The following is an 18,803-nucleotide window of genomic DNA, read 5'->3' as shown; positions in this document are numbered from 1 at the left end:
CTCAATTCTCAATCCTCAATCCTCAATCCTCAATTTTCAATCCTCAATACTCAATCTTCAATACTCAATCCTCAATCCTCAATCCGCAATCCTCAATCCTCAATCCTCAATCTTCAATCCCAAATCCTCAATCCTCAATCCTCAACCCTCAACCCTCATTCCTCAGTCCTGAAACATCAATACCGAAACTTCAATACTGAATCCTCAATCTTCAGACCTCAGTCCTCAACAATCAATTGTCAATCCTCAATCCTCAATAGAATATCCTCAATTCACAGTTTTCAGTACTCAATCCCCATTCTTCAATCTTCAAATCTCAATCCACAAACATCAATTATCATCACTCAACTCTCAACACTCAGTCCTCAATCTTCAATCGTCAATCCTAAATCCGCAATCTTCAATCCTCAATACTCAATATTCAATCCTCAAACCTCAATCCTCAATCCTCAATGCTCAATCCTCAATCGTCAATCCTCAATTCCCAATCCTCAATCTTAGTCCTCAATCCTCAATATTCAATCCTGAATCGTCAATCCTCAATCCTCAATCCTCAATCTTCAATCCTCAATACTCAATCTTCAATCCTCAATCCTCAATCCTCAATCCCCAATCCTCAATCCTCAATCCTCAATCCTCAATCTTCAATCCTCAATACTCAATCTTCAACCCTCAATCTTCAATCCTCAATCCTCTATCCTCATTCTTCAATCCTCAACACCCAATCCTCAATCTTCAATCCTCAACCCTCAATCCTCAGTCCACAAACCTCAATCCTGAATCCTCAATCCTGAATCCTCAATCTTCAGCCCTCAGTCCTCAACAATCAATAGTCAGTCCTCAATTCTCAATAGAATATACCCAATTCGCAGTTTTCAATACTCAATCCCCAATCTTCAATCTTCAAATCTCAATCCACAAACATCAATTCTCATCACTCAACGCTCAACACTCAGTCCCCAATCCTCAATCTTCAATCCTCAATCCTCAATCCTCAATCCTCAATCCTCAATCTTCAATCCTCAGTACTCAACCTTCAATCCTCAATCCTCAATCCTCAGTCCTCAATCCTCAATCCTCAATCCTCAATCGTCAATCTCCAATCCTGAATACTCAATCTTCAATCCTCAATCCTCAATCCTCAATCCTCAATCCTCATTCCTCAATCCTCAATACACAATTCTCAATCTTCAATCCTCAATCCTCAATTCTCAACACTCAATCCTCAATCGTCAGACTTCAAGCATCAATACTCAACCCTCAGTAGTCGTCCGCAATCCACAACCCTCAATCCTCAACCCTCAACCTTCAATCATCAATATTCAATCTTCAATCCTCAATCATCAATCCTCTATACTCAATCCTCAATCCTGAATGTTCAATCCACAATACCCAATCCTCAATCTTCAATCCTCAATCCTCAATCCTCAATCCTCAATCCTCAATCCTCAATCCTGAATCCTCAATACTCATTCTTCACTCCTCAATACCAAATCCTCAATCCTCAATCCTCAATCCTCAATCCTCAATTCGCAATCCTCAGTCCTCAATCCTCAGACCTCAAGGATCAATACCCAACCCTCTGAACTCGTCCTCAATCCACAACCCTTAATCCTAAATCCGCAATCTTCAATCATCAATATTCAACCTTCAATCCTCAATCCTCAATCCTCAATCCTCAATCCTCAATCCTCAATCCTCAAACCTCAATACCGGGGCCCCAATCATCTATCCTCAATCCTCAATCCTCAATTCTCTATCCTCAATCCTCAGTCCTTAGTCCTGAAACCTCAATCCTCAACCCTCAACCCTCATCCTCAATCCTCAATCCTCATACCTCAATCATCAATCTTCAATCCTCAATACTCAATCTGCAACACTCAATCTTCAATCCCCAATCCTCAATCCTCATTCTTCAATCCTCAACACCCAATCCTCAATCTTCAATCCTCAGTCCTCAATCCTCAATTCTCAATCCTCAGTCCTCAATCCTCAGACCTCAAGCATCAATACTCAACCCTCAGTCCTCGTCCGCAATCCACAACCCTCAATCCTCAATCCTCAATCTTCAATCATCAATATTCAATCTTCAATCCTCAATCCTCAATCCTCAATTCTCAATCCGCAATACTCAATCCTCAATCGTCAATCCTCAATCCTGAATCCTCAACATTCAATCCTCAATACTCAATCTTCAACACTCAATCCTCAATCCTCAATCCTCAATCCTCAATCCTCAATCCTCAATCTTCAATCCTTAATCCTCAATCCTCAATCCCCAATCCTCAATCTTCAATACTCAATCTTCAATCCTCAATCCTCAATCCTCAGTCCTCAATCCTCAATCCTCATTCTTCAATACTCAACACCCAATCCTCTATCTTCAATCCTCAATCCTCAGTCCTCAATTCTCAATCCTCAGTCCTCAATCCTCAGACCTCAAGCATCAATACTCAACCCTCAGTCCTCGTCCGCAATCCACAACCCGCAATCCTCAATCCTCAATCCTCAATCTTCAATCCTCAATACTCAATCCTCAATCCTCAATTCTCAATCCGCAATACTCAATCCTCAATCGTCACTCCTCAACACCCAATCCTCAATCTTCGATCCTCAACCCTCAGTCCTCAGTCCTCAAACCTCAATCCTGAATCCTCAATCCTGAATCCTCAATCTTCAGCCCTCAGTCCTCAACAATCAATAGTCAGTCCTCAATCCTCAATAGAATATACCCAATTCGCAGTTTTCAATACTCAATCCCCAATCTTCAATCTTCAAATCTCAATCCACAAACATCAATTCTCATCACTCAACGCTCAACACTCAGTCCCCAATCATCAATCTTCAATCCTCAATCCTCAATCCTCAATCCTCAATCCTCAATCTTCAATCCTCAGTACTCAACCTTCAATCCTCAATCCTCAATCCTCAGTCCTCAATCCTCAATCCTCAATCCTCAATCTTCAATCCTCAATACTCAATCTTCAACCCTCAATCCTCAATCTTCAATCCTCAATCCTCAATCCTCAATTCTCAATCCTCAATCCTCAGTCCTGAGCCCTCAGCCCTCAATCCTCAACCCTCAGCCCTCATCCTCAATCCTCAATCCTCGATCCTCAATCCTCAATCCTTAATCTTCAATCCTCAATTCTCAATCTTTAATCCTCAATCCTCAGTCCTCAACCCTCAATCCTCAGCCCTGAAACCTCAATCCCGAATCCTGAATCCTGAATCCGCAAACCTCAGTCCTCAGTCCTCAACAATCAATTGTCAATCCTCAATCCTCAATAGAATATCCTCAATTCACAGTTTTCAGTACTCAATCCCCATTCTTCAATCTTCAAATCTCAATCCACAAACATCAATTATCATCACTCAACTCTCAACACTCAGTCCTCAATCTTCAATCGTCAATCCTAAATCCGCAATCTTCAATCCTCAATACTCAATATTCAATCCTCAACCCTCAATCCTCAATCCTCAATGCTCAATCCTCAATCGTCAATCCTCAATTCCCAATCCTCAATCTTAGTCCTCAATCCTCAATATTCAATCCTGAATCGTCAATCCTCAATCCTCAATCCTCAATCTTCAATCCTCAATACTCAATCTTCAATCCTCAATCCTCAATCCTCAATCCCCAATACTCAATCCTCAATCCTCAATCCTCAACCTTCAATCCTCAATACTCAATCTTCAACCCTCAATCTTCAATCCTCAATCCTCTATCCTTATTCTTCAATCCTCAACACCCAATCCTCAATCTTCAATCCTCAACCCTCAATCCTCAGTCCACAAACCTCAATCCTGAATCCTCAATCCTGAATCCTCAATCTTCAGCCCTCAGTCCTCAACAATCAATAGTCAGTCCTCAATCCTCAATAGAATATACCCAATTCGCAGTTTTCAATACTCAATCCCCAATCATCAATCTTCAAATCTCAATCCACAAACATCAATTCTCATCACTCAACGCTCAACACTCAGTCCCCAATCCTCAATCTTCAATCCTCAATACTCAATCCTCAATCCTCAATCCTCAATCTTCAATCCTCAGTACTCAACCTTCAATCCTCAATCCTCAATCCTCAGTCCTCAATCCTCAATCATCAATCCTCAATTTTCAATCCTCAATACTCAATCCTCAATCCTCAATCCTCAATACTCAATCCACAATCCTCAATCCTCAATCCTCGACCCTCCATCCTCAGTCCTGAAACCACAATCCCGAATCCTCAATCCTGAATCCGCAAACTTCAGTCCTCAGACTTCAACAATCAATTGTCAATCCTCAATCCTCAATAGAATATCCTCAATTCACAGTTTTCAATACTCAATCCCCATTCTTCAATCTTCCAATCTCAATACACAAACATCAATTCTCATCACTCAACCCTCAACACTCAGTCCACGGTCTTCAATCCTCAATCCTCAATCCTCAATCTTGAATCCTCAATACTCAATCTTCAATCCTCAATACTCAATCTTCAATCCTCAATCTTCAATTCTCAATCCTCAATACTCAATCCTCAATCGTCAATCCTCAATTCCCAATCGTCAATCTTCAATCCTCAATCCTCAATCTTCAATCCTCAATAATCAGTCTTCAATCCTCAGTCCTCAATCCTGAACCCTCAATCCTCAATCCCCAATCCTCAATCGTCAATCTCCAATCCTGAATTGTCAATCTTCAATCCTCAATCCTCAATCCTCAATCCTCAATCCTCATTCTTCAATCCCCAATACCCAATCTTCAATCTTCAATCCTCAATCCTCAATCCTCTATCCTCAATCCTCGATCCTGAATGTTCAATCCTCAATACCCAATCCTCAACCTTCAATCCTCAGTACACAATCCTCAATCCCCAATCCTCAATCCTCAGTCCTCAATCCTCAATTCTCAATCCACAATCCTCAATCCTCAGACCTCAAACATCAATACTCAACCCTCAGCCCTCGTCCGCAATCCACAACCCTCAATCCTCAATCCTCAAACTTCAATCATCAATCCTCAATCCTCAATCCCCAATTCTCAATCCTCAATCCTCAATCCCCAATCCTCAATCTTCAATCCTTAATCCTCAATCCTCAATTCTCAATCCTCAATCCTCAATCGCCAATCCTCAATTCCCAATCCTCAATCTTCAATCCTCAATCCTCAATCTTCAATCCTTAATCCTCAATCCTCAATCCCCAATCCTCAATCTTCAATACTCAACCTTCAATCCTCAATCCTCAATCCTCAGTCCTCAATCCTCAATCCTCATTCTTCAATACTCAACACCCAATCCTCTATCTTCAATCCTCAATCCTCAATCCTTAATTCTCAATCCTCAGTCCTCAATCCTCAGACCTCAAGCATCAATACTCAACCTTCAGTCCTCGTCCGCAATCCACGACCCTCAATCCTCAATCCTCAATCTTCAATCAGCAATATTCAATCTTCAATCCTCAATCCTCAATCCTCAATTCTCAATCCGCAATACTCAATCCTCAATCGTCAATCCTCAACCCTGAATCCTCAACCTTCAATCCTCAATACTCAATGTTCAATACTCAATCCTCAATCCTCAATCCTCAATCCTCAATCCTCAATCCTCAATCCTCAATCCCAAATCCTTAATCCACAATCCTCAATCCTCAACCCACAATCCTCAGTCCTGATACCTCAATACCGAATCCTCAATCCTGAATCCTCAATCCTCAGCCCTCAGTCCTCAACAATCAATTGTCAATCCTCAATCCTCAATAGAATATCTTCAATTCACAGTTTTCAATACTCAATCCCCATTCTTCAATCTTCAAATCTCAATCCACAAACATCAATTATCATCACTCAACTCTCAACACTCAGTCCTCAATCTTCAATCGTCAATCCTAAATCCGCAATCTTCAATCCTCAATACTCAATATTCAATCCTCAACCCTCAATCCTCAATCCTCAATGCTCAACCCTCAATCGTCAATCCTCAATTCCCAATCCTCAATCTTAGTCCTCAATCCTCAATATTCAATCCTGAATCGTCAATCCTCAATCCTCAATCCTCAATCTTCAATCCTCAATACTCAATCTTCAATCCTCAATCCTCAATCCTCAATCCTCAATCCTCAATCCTCAATCCTCAATCCTCAATCTTCAATCCTCAATACTCAATCTTCAACCCTCAATCTTCAATCCTCAATCCTCTATCCTCATTCTTCAATCCTCAACACCCAATCCTCAATCTTCAATCCTCAACCCTCAATCCTCAGTCCTGAAACCTCAATCCCGAATCCTCAATCCCGAATCCGCAAACTTCAGTCCTCAGACCTCACAATCAATTGTCAATCCTCAATCCTCAATAGAATATCCTCAATTCACAGTTTTCAATACTCAATCCCCATTCTTCAATCTTCAAATCTCAATCCACAAACATCAATTCTCATCACTCAACCCTCAACACTCAGTCCACGGTCTTCAATCCTCAATCTTCAATCCTCAATCTTGAATCCTCAATACTCAATCCGCAATCCTCAATCCTCAATCCTCAATCCTCAATCCTCAATCCTCAATCTTCAATACTCAATACTCAATCTTCAATCCTCAATCCTCAATCCTCAGTCCTCAGTCCTCAATCCTCAATCCTCAATCCTCAATCTTCTATCCTCAATACTCAATCCGCAATCCTCAATCCTCAATCCTCAATCCTCAATCCTAATTCGTCACTCCTTGAAGCCCAGTACTCAATCTTCAATCCTCAATCCTCAATCCTCAATTCTCAATCCTCAATACTTAATCCTCAATCCTCAACCTTCAATCGTCAGGACTCAACCTTCAATACTCAATCCTCAATCCTCAATCCTCAATCCTCAATCCTCAATCCCAAATCCTCAATCCTCAATCCTCAATCCTCAACCCTCAATCCTCAGTCCTGAAACATCAATTCCAAATCCTCAATCTTGAATCCTCAACCTTCAGCCCTCAGTCCTCAACAATCAGTTGTCAATCCTCAATCCTCAATAGAATATCCTCAATTCACAGCTTTCAATACTCAATCCCCATTCTTCAGTCATCAAATATCTCAATCCACAAACATCAATTCTCATCACTCAACCCTCAACACTCAGTCCTCAATCTTCAATCCCCAATCCTAAATCCTCAATCTTCAATCCTCAATACTCAATCTTCAATCCTCAATCCTCAATTCTCAATCCTCAATACTCAATCCTCAATCCTCAATCCTCAATCCTCAAACCTCAATACCGGAGCCTCAATCTTCAATCCTCAATCCTCATTCCTCAATTCTCAATCCTCAATACTCAATCCTCAATCCTCAACCTTCAATCCTCAATACTCAACCTTCAATACTCAATCCTCAATCCTCAATCCTCAATCCTCAATCCTCAATCCTCAACCCTCAATCCTCAGTCCTGAAACATCAATTCCAAATCCTCAATCTTGAATCCTCAACCTTCAGCCCTCCGTCCTCAACAATCAGTTGTCAATCCTCAATCCTCAATAGAATATCCTCAATTCACAGCTTTCAATACTCAATCCCTATTCTTCAATCATCAAATCTCAATCCACAAACATCAATTCTCATCACTCAACCCTCAACACTCAGTCCTCAATCTTCAATCCCCAATCCTAAATCCTCAATCTTCAATCCTCAATACTCAATCTTCAATCCTCAATCCTCAATTCTCAATCCTCAATACTCAATCCTCAATCGTCAATCCTCAATTCCCAATCGTCAATCTTCAATCCTCAATCCTCAATCTTCAATCCTCAATACTCAGTCTTCAATCCTCAGTCCTCAATCCTGAACCCTCAATCCTCAATCCTCAATCCTCAACCGTCAATCTCCAATCCTGAATTGTCAATCTTCAATCCTCAATCCTCAATCCTCAATCCTCAATCCTCATTTTTCAATCCCCAATACCCAATCTTCAATCTTCAATCCTCAATCCTCAATCCTCTATCCTCAATCCTCGATCCTGAATGTACAATCCTCAATACCCAATCCTCAACCTTCAATCCTCAGTACTCAATCCTCAATCCTCAATCCTCAATCCTCAGTCCTCAATCCTCCATTCTCAATCCTCAGTCCTCAATCCTCAGACCTCAAACATCAATACTCAACCCTCAGCCCTCGTCCGCAATCCACAACCCTCAATCCTCAATCCTCAAACTTCAATCATCAATCCTCAATCCTCAATCCTCAATTCTCAATCCTCAATCCTCAATCCCCAATCCTCAATCTTCAATCCTTAATCCTCAATCCTCAATTCTCGATCCTCAATCCTCAATCGCCAATCCTCAATTCCCAATCCTCAATGTTCAATCCTCAATCCTCAATCTTCAATCCTTAATCCTCAATCCTCAATCCCCAATCCTCAATCTTCAATACTCAATCTTCAATACTCAATCTTCAATCCTCAATCCTCAATCCTCAGACCTCAATCCTCAACCCTCATTCTTCAATACTCAACACCCAATCCTCTATCTTCAATCCTCAATCCTCAATCCTCAATTCTCAATCCTCAGTCCTCAATCCTCAGACCTCAAGCATCAATACTCAACCCTCAGTCCTCGTCCGCAATCCACGACACTCAATCCTCAATCCTCAATCTTCAATCAGCAATATTCAATCTTCAATCCTCAATCCTCAATCCTCAATTCTCAATCCGCAATACTCAATCCTCAATCGTCAATCCTCAACCCTGAATCCTCAACCTTCAATCCTCAATACTCAATCTTCAATACTCAATCCTCAATCCTCAATCCTCAATCCTCATTCCTCAATCCTCAATCCCAAATCCTTAATCCTCAATCCTCAATCCTCAACCCACAATCCTCAGTCCTGATACCTCAATACCGAATCCTCAATCCTGAATCCTCAATCCTCAGCCCTCAGTCCTCAACAATCAATTGTCAATCCTCAATCCTCAATAGAATATCTTCAATTCACAGTTTTCAATACTCAATCCCCATTCTTCAATCTTCATATCTCAATCCACAAACATCAATTATCATCACTCAACTCTCAACACTCAGTCCTCAATCTTCAATCGTCAATCCTAAATCCGCAATCTTCAATCCTCAATACTCAATATTCAATCCTCAACCCTCAATCCTCAATCCTCAATGCTCAACCCTCAATCGTCAATCCTCAATTCCCAATCCTCAATCTTAGTCCTCAATCCTCAATATTCAATCCTGAATCGTCAATCCTCAATCCTCAATCCTCAATCTTCAATCCTCAATACTCAGTCTTCAATCCTCAATCCTCAATCCTCAATCCTCAATCCTCAATCCTCAATCCTCAATCCTCAATCTTCAATCCTCAATACTCAATCTTCAACCCTCAATCTTCAATCCTCAATCCTCTATCCTCATTCTTCAATCCTCAACACCCAATCCTCAATCTTCAATCCTAAACCCTCAATCCTCAGTCCTCAAACCTCAATCCTGAATCCTCAATCCTGAATCCTCAATCTTCAGCCCTCAGTCCTCAACAATCACTAGTCAGTCCTCAATCCTCAATAGAATATGCCCAATTCGCAGTTTTCAATACTCAATCCCCAATCTTCAATCTTCAAATCTCAATTCACAAACATCAATTCTCATCACTCAACACTCAACACTCAGTCCCCAATCCTCAATATTCAATCCTCAATCCTCAATCCTCAATCCTCAATCCTCAATCTTCAATCCTCAGTACTCAACCTTCAATCCTCAATCCTCAATCCTCAGTCCTCAATCCTCAATCCTCAATCCTCAATAGTCAATCTCCAATCCTGAATACTCAATCTTCAATCCTCAATCCTCAATCCTCAATCCTCAATCCTCATTCTTCAATCCTCAATACACAATTCTCAATCTTCAATCCTCAATCCTCAATTCTCAACACTCAATCCTCAATCGTCAGACCTCAAGCATCAATACTCAACCCTCAGTAGTCGTCCGCAATCCACAACCCTCAATCCTCAATCCTCAACACTCAATCATCAATATTCAGTCTTCTATCCTCTATCATCAATCCTCTATACTCAATCCTCAATACTGAATGTTCAATCCACAATACCCAATCCTCAATCTTCAATCCTCAATCCTCAATCCTCAATCCTCAATCCTCAATCCTCAATCCTCAATCCTCAATCCTCATTCTTCAATCCTCAATACCAAATCCTCAATCCTCAATCCTCAATCCTCAATCCTCAATTCGCAATCCTCAGTCCTCAATCCTCAGACCTCAAGCATCAATACCCAACCCTCTGACCTCGTCCTCAATCCACAACCCTTAACCCTAAATCCGCAATCTTCAGTCATCAATATTCAACCTTCAATCCTCAATCCTCAATCCTCAATTCTCAATCCTCAATCCTCAATCCTCAAACGTCGATACCGGAGCCCCAATCTTCAATCCTCAATCCTCAATCCTCAATTCTCTATCCTCAATCCTCAGTCCTTAGTCCTGAAACCTCAATCCTCAACCCTCAACCCTCATCCTCAATCCTCAATCCTCAATCCTCAATCATCAATCCCCAATTTTCAATCCTCAATACTCAATCCTCAAAACTCAATCCTCAATACTAAATCCACAATCCTCAATCATCAATCCGCAACCCTCAATCCTCAGTCCTGAAACCTCAATCCCGAATCCTCAATCCTGAATCCGCAAACTTCAGTCCTCAGACCTCAACAATCAATTGTCAATACTCAATCCTCAATAGAATATCCTCAATTCACAGTTTTCAATACTCAATCCCCATTCTTCAATCTTCAAATCTCAATCCACAAACATCAATCCTCATCACTCAACCCTCAACACTCAGTCCACGGTCTTCAATTCTCAATCCTCAATCCTCAATCTTGAATCCTCAATACTCACTCTTCAATCCTGAATCCTCAACTCTCAATCCTCAACACTCAATCCTCAATCGTCAATCCTCAATCCCCAATCCTCAATCTTCTATCCTCTATCCTCAATCCTCAATCGTCAATCCTCAATCCTCAATCTTCAATACTCAATACTCAATCTTCAATCCTCAATCCTCAATCCTCAGTCCTCAGTCCTCAATCCTCAATCCTCAATCCTCAATCTTCTATCCTCAATACTCAATCCGCAATCCTCAATCCTCAATCCTCAATCCTCAATCCTAATTCGTCACTCCTTGAAGCCCAGTCCTCAATCTTCAATCCTCAATCCTCAATCCTCAATTCTCAATCCTCAATACTCAATCCTCAATCCTCAACCTTCAATCCTCAATACTCAACCTTCAATACTCAATCCTCAATCCTCAATCCTCAATCCTCAATCCTCAATCATCAATCTTCAATCCTCAATACTCAATCTTCAACCCTCAATCTTCAATCCTCAATCCTCTATCCTCATTCTTCAATCCTCAACACCCAATCCTCAATCTTCAATCCTCAATCCTCAATCCTCAATTCTCAATCCTCAATCCTGAATCCTCAGACCTCAAACATGAATACTCAACCCTCAGTCCTCGTCCGCAATCCACAACCCTCAATCCTCAATCCTCAATCTTCAATCATCAATATTCAATCTTCAAACGTCAATCCTCAATCCTCTATCCTCAATCCTCAATCCTGAAAGTTCAATCCTCAATACAGAATCCTCAATCTTCAATCCTCAATACTCAATCCTCAATCCTCAGACCTCAATCCTCAATCCTCATTCTTCAATACTCAACACCCAATCCTCTATCTTCAATCCTCAATCCTCAATCCTGAATCCTCAATCTTCAGCCCTCAGTCCTCAACAATCACTAGTCAGTCCTCAATCCTCAATAGAATATGCCCAATTCGCAGTTTTCAATACTCAATCCCCAATCTTCAATCTTCAAATCTCAATTCACAAACATCAATTCTCATCACTCAACACTCAACACTCAGTCCCCAATCCTCAATATTCAATCCTCAATCCTCAATCCTCAATCCTCAATCCTCAATCTTCAATCCTCAGTACTCAACCTTCAATCCTCAATCCTCAATCCTCAGTCCTCAATCCTCAATCCTCAATCCTCAATAGTCAATCTCCAATCCTGAATACTCAATCTTCAATCCTCAATCCTCAATCCTCAATCCTCAATCCTCATTCTTCAATCCTCAATACACAATTCTCAATCTTCAATCCTCAATCCTCAATTCTCAACACTCAATCCTCAATCGTCAGACCTCAAGCATCAATACTCAACCCTCAGTAGTCGTCCGCAATCCACAACCCTCAATCCTCAATCCTCAACACTCAATCATCAATATTCAGTCTTCTATCCTCTATCATCAATCCTCTATACTCAATCCTCAATACTGAATGTTCAATCCACAATACCCAATCCTCAATCTTCAATCCTCAATCCTCAATCCTCAATCCTCAATCCTCAATCCTCAATCCTCAATCCTCAATCCTCATTCTTCAATCCTCAATACCAAATCCTCAATCCTCAATCCTCAATCCTCAATCCTCAATTCGCAATCCTCAGTCCTCAATCCTCAGACCTCAAGCATCAATACCCAACCCTCTGACCTCGTCCTCAATCCACAACCCTTAACCCTAAATCCGCAATCTTCAGTCATCAATATTCAACCTTCAATCCTCAATCCTCAATCCTCAATTCTCAATCCTCAATCCTCAATCCTCAAACGTCGATACCGGAGCCCCAATCTTCAATCCTCAATCCTCAATCCTCAATTCTCTATCCTCAATCCTCAGTCCTTAGTCCTGAAACCTCAATCCTCAACCCTCAACCCTCATCCTCAATCCTCAATCCTCAATCCTCAATCATCAATCCCCAATTTTCAATCCTCAATACTCAATCCTCAAAACTCAATCCTCAATACTAAATCCACAATGCTCAATCATCAATCCGCAACCCTCAATCCTCAGTCCTGAAACCTCAATCCCGAATCCTCAATCCTGAATCCGCAAACTTCAGTCCTCAGACCTCAACAATCAATTGTCAATACTCAATCCTCAATAGAATATCCTCAATTCACAGTTTTCAATACTCAATCCCCATTCTTCAATCTTCAAATCTCAATCCACAAACATCAATCCTCATCACTCAACCCTCAACACTCAGTCCACGGTCTTCAATTCTCAATCCTCAATCCTCAATCTTGAATCCTCAATACTCACTCTTCAATCCTGAATCCTCAACTCTCAATCCTCAACACTCAATCCTCAATCGTCAATCCTCAATCCCCAATCCTCAATCTTCTATCCTCTATCCTCAATCCTCAATCGTCAATCCTCAATCCTCAATCTTCAATACTCAATACTCAATCTTCAATCCTCAATCCTCAATCCTCAGTCCTCAGTCCTCAATCCTCAATCCTCAATCCTCAATCTTCTATCCTCAATACTCAATCCGCAATCCTCAATCCTCAATCCTCAATCCTCAATCCTAATTCGTCACTCCTTGAAGCCCAGTCCTCAATCTTCAATCCTCAATCCTCAATCCTCAATTCTCAATCCTCAATACTCAATCCTCAATCCTCAACCTTCAATCCTCAATACTCAACCTTCAATACTCAATCCTCAATCCTCAATCCTCAATCCTCAATCCTCAATCATCAATCTTCAATCCTCAATACTCAATCTTCAACCCTCAATCTTCAATCCTCAATCCTCTATCCTCATTCTTCAATCCTCAACACCCAATCCTCAATCTTCAATCCTCAATCCTCAATCCTCAATTCTCAATCCTCAATCCTGAATCCTCAGACCTCAAACATGAATACTCAACCCTCAGTCCTCGTCCGCAATCCACAACCCTCAATCCTCAATCCTCAATCTTCAATCATCAATATTCAATCTTCAAACGTCAATCCTCAATCCTCTATCCTCAATCCTCAATCCTGAAAGTTCAATCCTCAATACAGAATCCTCAATCTTCAATCCTCAATACTCAATCCTCAATCCTCAGACCTCAATCCTCAATCCTCATTCTTCAATACTCAACACCCAATCCTCTATCTTCAATCCTCAATCCTCAATCCTCAATTCTCAATCCTCAGTCCTCAATCCTCAGACCTCAAGCATCAATACTCAACCCTCAGTCCTCGTCCGCAATCCACGACACTCAATCCTCAATCCTCAATCTTCAATCAGCAATATTCAATCTTCAATCCTCAATCCTCAATCCTCAATTCTCAATCCGCAATACTCAATCCTCAATCGTCAATCCTCAACCCTGAATCCTCAACCTTCAATCCTCAATACTCAATCTTCAATACTCAATCCTCAATCCTCAATCCTCAATCCTCATTCCTCAATCCTCAATCCCAAATCCTTAATCCTCAATCCTCAATCCTCAACCCACAATCCTCAGTCCTGATACCTCAATACCGAATCCTCAATCCTGAATCCTCAATCCTCAGCCCTCAGTCCTCAACAATCAATTGTCAATCCTCAATCCTCAATAGAATATCTTCAATTCACAGTTTTCAATACTCAATCCCCATTCTTCAATCTTCAAATCTCAATCCACAAACATCAATTATCATCACTCAACTCTCAACACTCAGTCCTCAATCTTCAATCGTCAATCCTAAATCCGCAATCTTCAATCCTCAATACTCAATATTCAATCCTCAACCCTCAATCCTCAATCCTCAATGCTCAACCCTCAATCGTCAATCCTCAATTCCCAATCCTCAATCTTAGTCCTCAATCCTCAATATTCAATCCTGAATCGTCAATCCTCAATCCTCAATCCTCAATCTTCAATCCTCAATACTCAGTCTTCAATCCTCAATCCTCAATCCTCAATCCTCAATCCTCAATCCTCAATCCTCAATCCTCAATCTTCAATCCTCAATACTCAATCTTCAACCCTCAATCTTCAATCCTCAATCCTCTATCCTCATTCTTCAATCCTCAACACCCAATCCTCAATCTTCAATCCTAAACCCTCAATCCTCAGTCCTCAAACCTCAATCCTGAATCCTCAATCCTGAATCCTCAATCTTCAGCCCTCAGTCCTCAACAATCACTAGTCAGTCCTCAATCCTCAATAGAATATGCCCAATTCGCAGTTTTCAATACTCAATCCCCAATCTTCAATCTTCAAATCTCAATTCACAAACATCAATTCTCATCACTCAACACTCAACACTCAGTCCCCAATCCTCAATATTCAATCCTCAATCCTCAATCCTCAATCCTCAATCCTCAATCTTCAATCCTCAGTACTCAACCTTCAATCCTCAATCCTCAATCCTCAGTCCTCAATCCTCAATCGTCAATCCTCAATAGTCAATCTTCAATCCTGAATACTCAATCTTCAATCCTCAATCCTCAATCCTCAATCCTCAATCCTCATTCTTCAATCCTCAATACACAATTCTCAATCTTCAATCCTCAATCCTCAATTCTCAACACTCAATCCTCAATCGTCAGACCTCAAGCATCAATACTCAACCCTCAGTAGTCGTCCGCAATCCACAACCCTCAATCCTCAATCCTCAACCCTCAATCATCAATATTCAGTCTTCTATCCTCTATCATCAATCCTCTATACTCAATCCTCAATACTGAATGTTCAATCCACAATACCCAATCCTCAATCTTCAATCCTCAATCCTCAATCCTCAATCCTCAATCCTCAATCCTCAATCCTCAATCCTCAATCCTCATTCTTCAATCCTCAATACCAAATCCTCAATCCTCAATCCTCAATCCTCAATCATCAATCTTCAATCCTCAATACTCAATCTTCAACCCTCAATCTTCAATCCTCAATCCTCTATCCTCATTCTTCAATCCTCAACACCCAATCCTCAATCTTCAATCCTCAATCCTCAATCCTCAATTCTCAATCCTCAATCCTGAATCCTCAGACCTCAAACATGAATACTCAACCCTCAGTCCTCGTCCGCAATCCACAACCCTCAATCCTCAATCCTCAATCTTCAATCATCAATATTCAATCTTCAAACGTCAATCCTCAATCCTCTATCCTCAATCCTCAATCCTGAAAGTTCAATCCTCAATACAGAATCCTCAATCTTCAATCCTCAATACTCAATCCTCAATCCTCAACCCTCAATCCTCAGTCCTCAAACCTCAATCCTGAATCCTCAATCCTGAATCCTCAACCTTCAGCCCTCAGTCCTCAACAATCAATTGTCAGTCCTCAATGCTCAATAGAATATACCCAATTCGCAGGTTTCAATACTCAATCCCCAATGTTCAATCTTCAAATCTCAATCCACAAACATCAATTCTCATCACTCAACGCACAACACTCAGTCCCCAATCCTCAATCTTCAATCCTCAATCCTCAATCCTCAATTCTCAATCCTCAATCCTCAGTCCTGAGTCCTCAGACCTCAACCCTCAACCCTCAGCCCTCATCCTCAATCCTCAATCCTCGATCCTCAATCCTCAATCCTTAATCTTCAATCCTCAATACTCAATCTTTAATCCTCAATCCTCAGTCCTCAAACCTCAATTCTGAGTACTCAGTCCTGAATACTCAACCTTCAGCCCTCAGTCGTCAACAATCAGTTGCCAATCCTCAGTCCTTAATAGAATATCCTCAATTCACAGCTTTCAATACTCAATACTCAATCTGCATTCTTCAAATCTCTATCCACAAACATCAATTCTCATAACTCAACCCTCAACACTCAGTCCTCAATGTTCAGTCCTCAATCCTCAATTCTCAATATTCAATCCTCAATTCTGAATCTTCAATCCTAATTCCTCAATCCTCAATTCTCAATCCTCAATCCTCAATCTTCAATCCTCAGTCCCCAAACCTCAATCTTCAATCCTCAATCCTCAATCCTGAATCCTCAACCTTCAGCACTCAGTCTTCAACAATCAGTTGTCAATCCTCAATCCACAATACAACATCACCAATGCACAGTTTTCAATACTCAATACTCAATCTGCAATCTTCAAATCTCTATCCACAAGCATCAATTCTCATCACTCAACCCTCAACCCTCCGTCCCCAATTCTCAATCTTCAATCCTCAATCCTCAATCCTCAATCCTCAATCCTCAATTTTCAATCCTCAATACACAATCTTCAATCCTCAATCCTCAATCCTCAATCCTCAATCCTCAATCCTCAATCCTCAACACTCAATCCTCAGCCCTGAAACCTCAATCCCGAATCCTCAATCCTGAATCCGCAAACCTCAGTCCTCAGTCCTCAACAATCAATTGTCAATCCTCAATCCTCAATAGAATATCCTCAATTCACAGTTTTCAATACTCAATCCCCATTCTTCAATCTTCAAACCTCAATCCACAAACATCAATTCTCATCACTCAACACTCAACACTCAGTCCTCAATCTTCAATCCTCAATCCTCAATCCTCAATCTTGAATCCTCAATACTCAATCTTCAACCTTCAATCCTCAATTGTCAATCCTCAACACTCAATCCTCAATCGTCAATCCTGAATCCCCAATCCTCAATCTTCAATCCTCTATCCTCAATCCTCAATCCTCAATCCTCAATCCTCAATCATCAATCTTCAATACTCAATACTCAATCTTCAATCCTCAATCCTCAATCCTCAATCCCCAATCCTCAATCTTCAATCCTCTATCCTCAATCCTCAATCCTCAATCCTCAATCCTCAACCTTCAATACCCAATACTCAATCTTCAATCCTCAATCCTCAATCCTCAGTCCTCGATCCTCAATCCTCAATCCTCAATCCTCAATCTTCAATCCTCAATACTCAATCTGCAATCCTCAGACCTCAAACATCAATACTCAACCCTCAGTCCTCGTCCGCAATCCACAAACCTCAATCCTCAATCCTCAATCTTCAATCATCAATATTCAATCTTCAATCCTCAATCCTCAATCCTCTATCCTCAATCCTCAATCCTGAATGTTCAATCCTCAATACCCAATCCACAATCTTCAATCCTCAATACTCAATCCTCAATCCTCAATCCTCAATCCTCAGTCCTCAATCCTCAATTCTCAATCCTCAATCCTCAATCCTCAGACCTCAAACGTCAATACTCAACCCTCAGCCCTCGTCCGCAATCCACAACCCTCAATCCTCAATCCTCAATCTTCAATCATCAATCCTCAATCCTCAATCCTCAATTCTCAATCCTCAATCCTCAATCCTCAATCCTCAATCTTCAATCGTCAATCCTCAATCCTCAATCCTCAATCCTCAATCCTCAATCGTCAATCCTCAATACCCAATACTCAATCTTCAATCCTCAATCCTCAATCTTCAATCCTTAATCCTCAATCCTCAATCCCCAATCCTCAATCTTCAATACTCAATCTTCAATCCTCAATCCTCAATCCTCAGTCCTCAATCCTCAATCCTCATTCTTCAATCCTCAACACCCAATCCTCAATCTTCAATCCTCAATCCTCAAACCTCAATTCTCAATCCTCAGTCCTCAATCCTCAGAACTCAAGCATCAATACTCAACCCTCAGTCCTCGTCCGCAATCCACAACCCTCAATCCTCAATCCTCAATCCTCAGTCCTCAATCCTCAATCCTCATTCTTCAATCCTCAACACCCAATCCTCAATCTTCAATCCTCAATCCTCAAACCTCAATTCTCAATCCTCAGTCCTCAATCCTCAGAACTCAAGCATCAATACTCAACCCTCAGTCCTCGTCCGCAATCCACAACCATCAATCCTCAATCCTCAATCTTGAATCATCAATATTCAATCTTCAATTCTCAATCCTCAATGCTCAATTCTCAATCCGCAATACTCAATCCTCAATCGTCAATCCTCAATCCTGAATTCTCAACCTTCGATCCTCAATACTCAGTCTTCAATACTC

Source organism: Calliopsis andreniformis, unplaced genomic scaffold, assembly GCF_051401765.1.
Source record: "Calliopsis andreniformis isolate RMS-2024a unplaced genomic scaffold, iyCalAndr_principal scaffold0178, whole genome shotgun sequence".
In the NCBI taxonomy this organism is placed as follows: Eukaryota; Metazoa; Arthropoda; class Insecta; order Hymenoptera; family Andrenidae; genus Calliopsis; species Calliopsis andreniformis.
The sequence above is the reverse complement of the archived record's forward strand: the minus strand, read 5'-3'. Positions refer to the sequence as shown.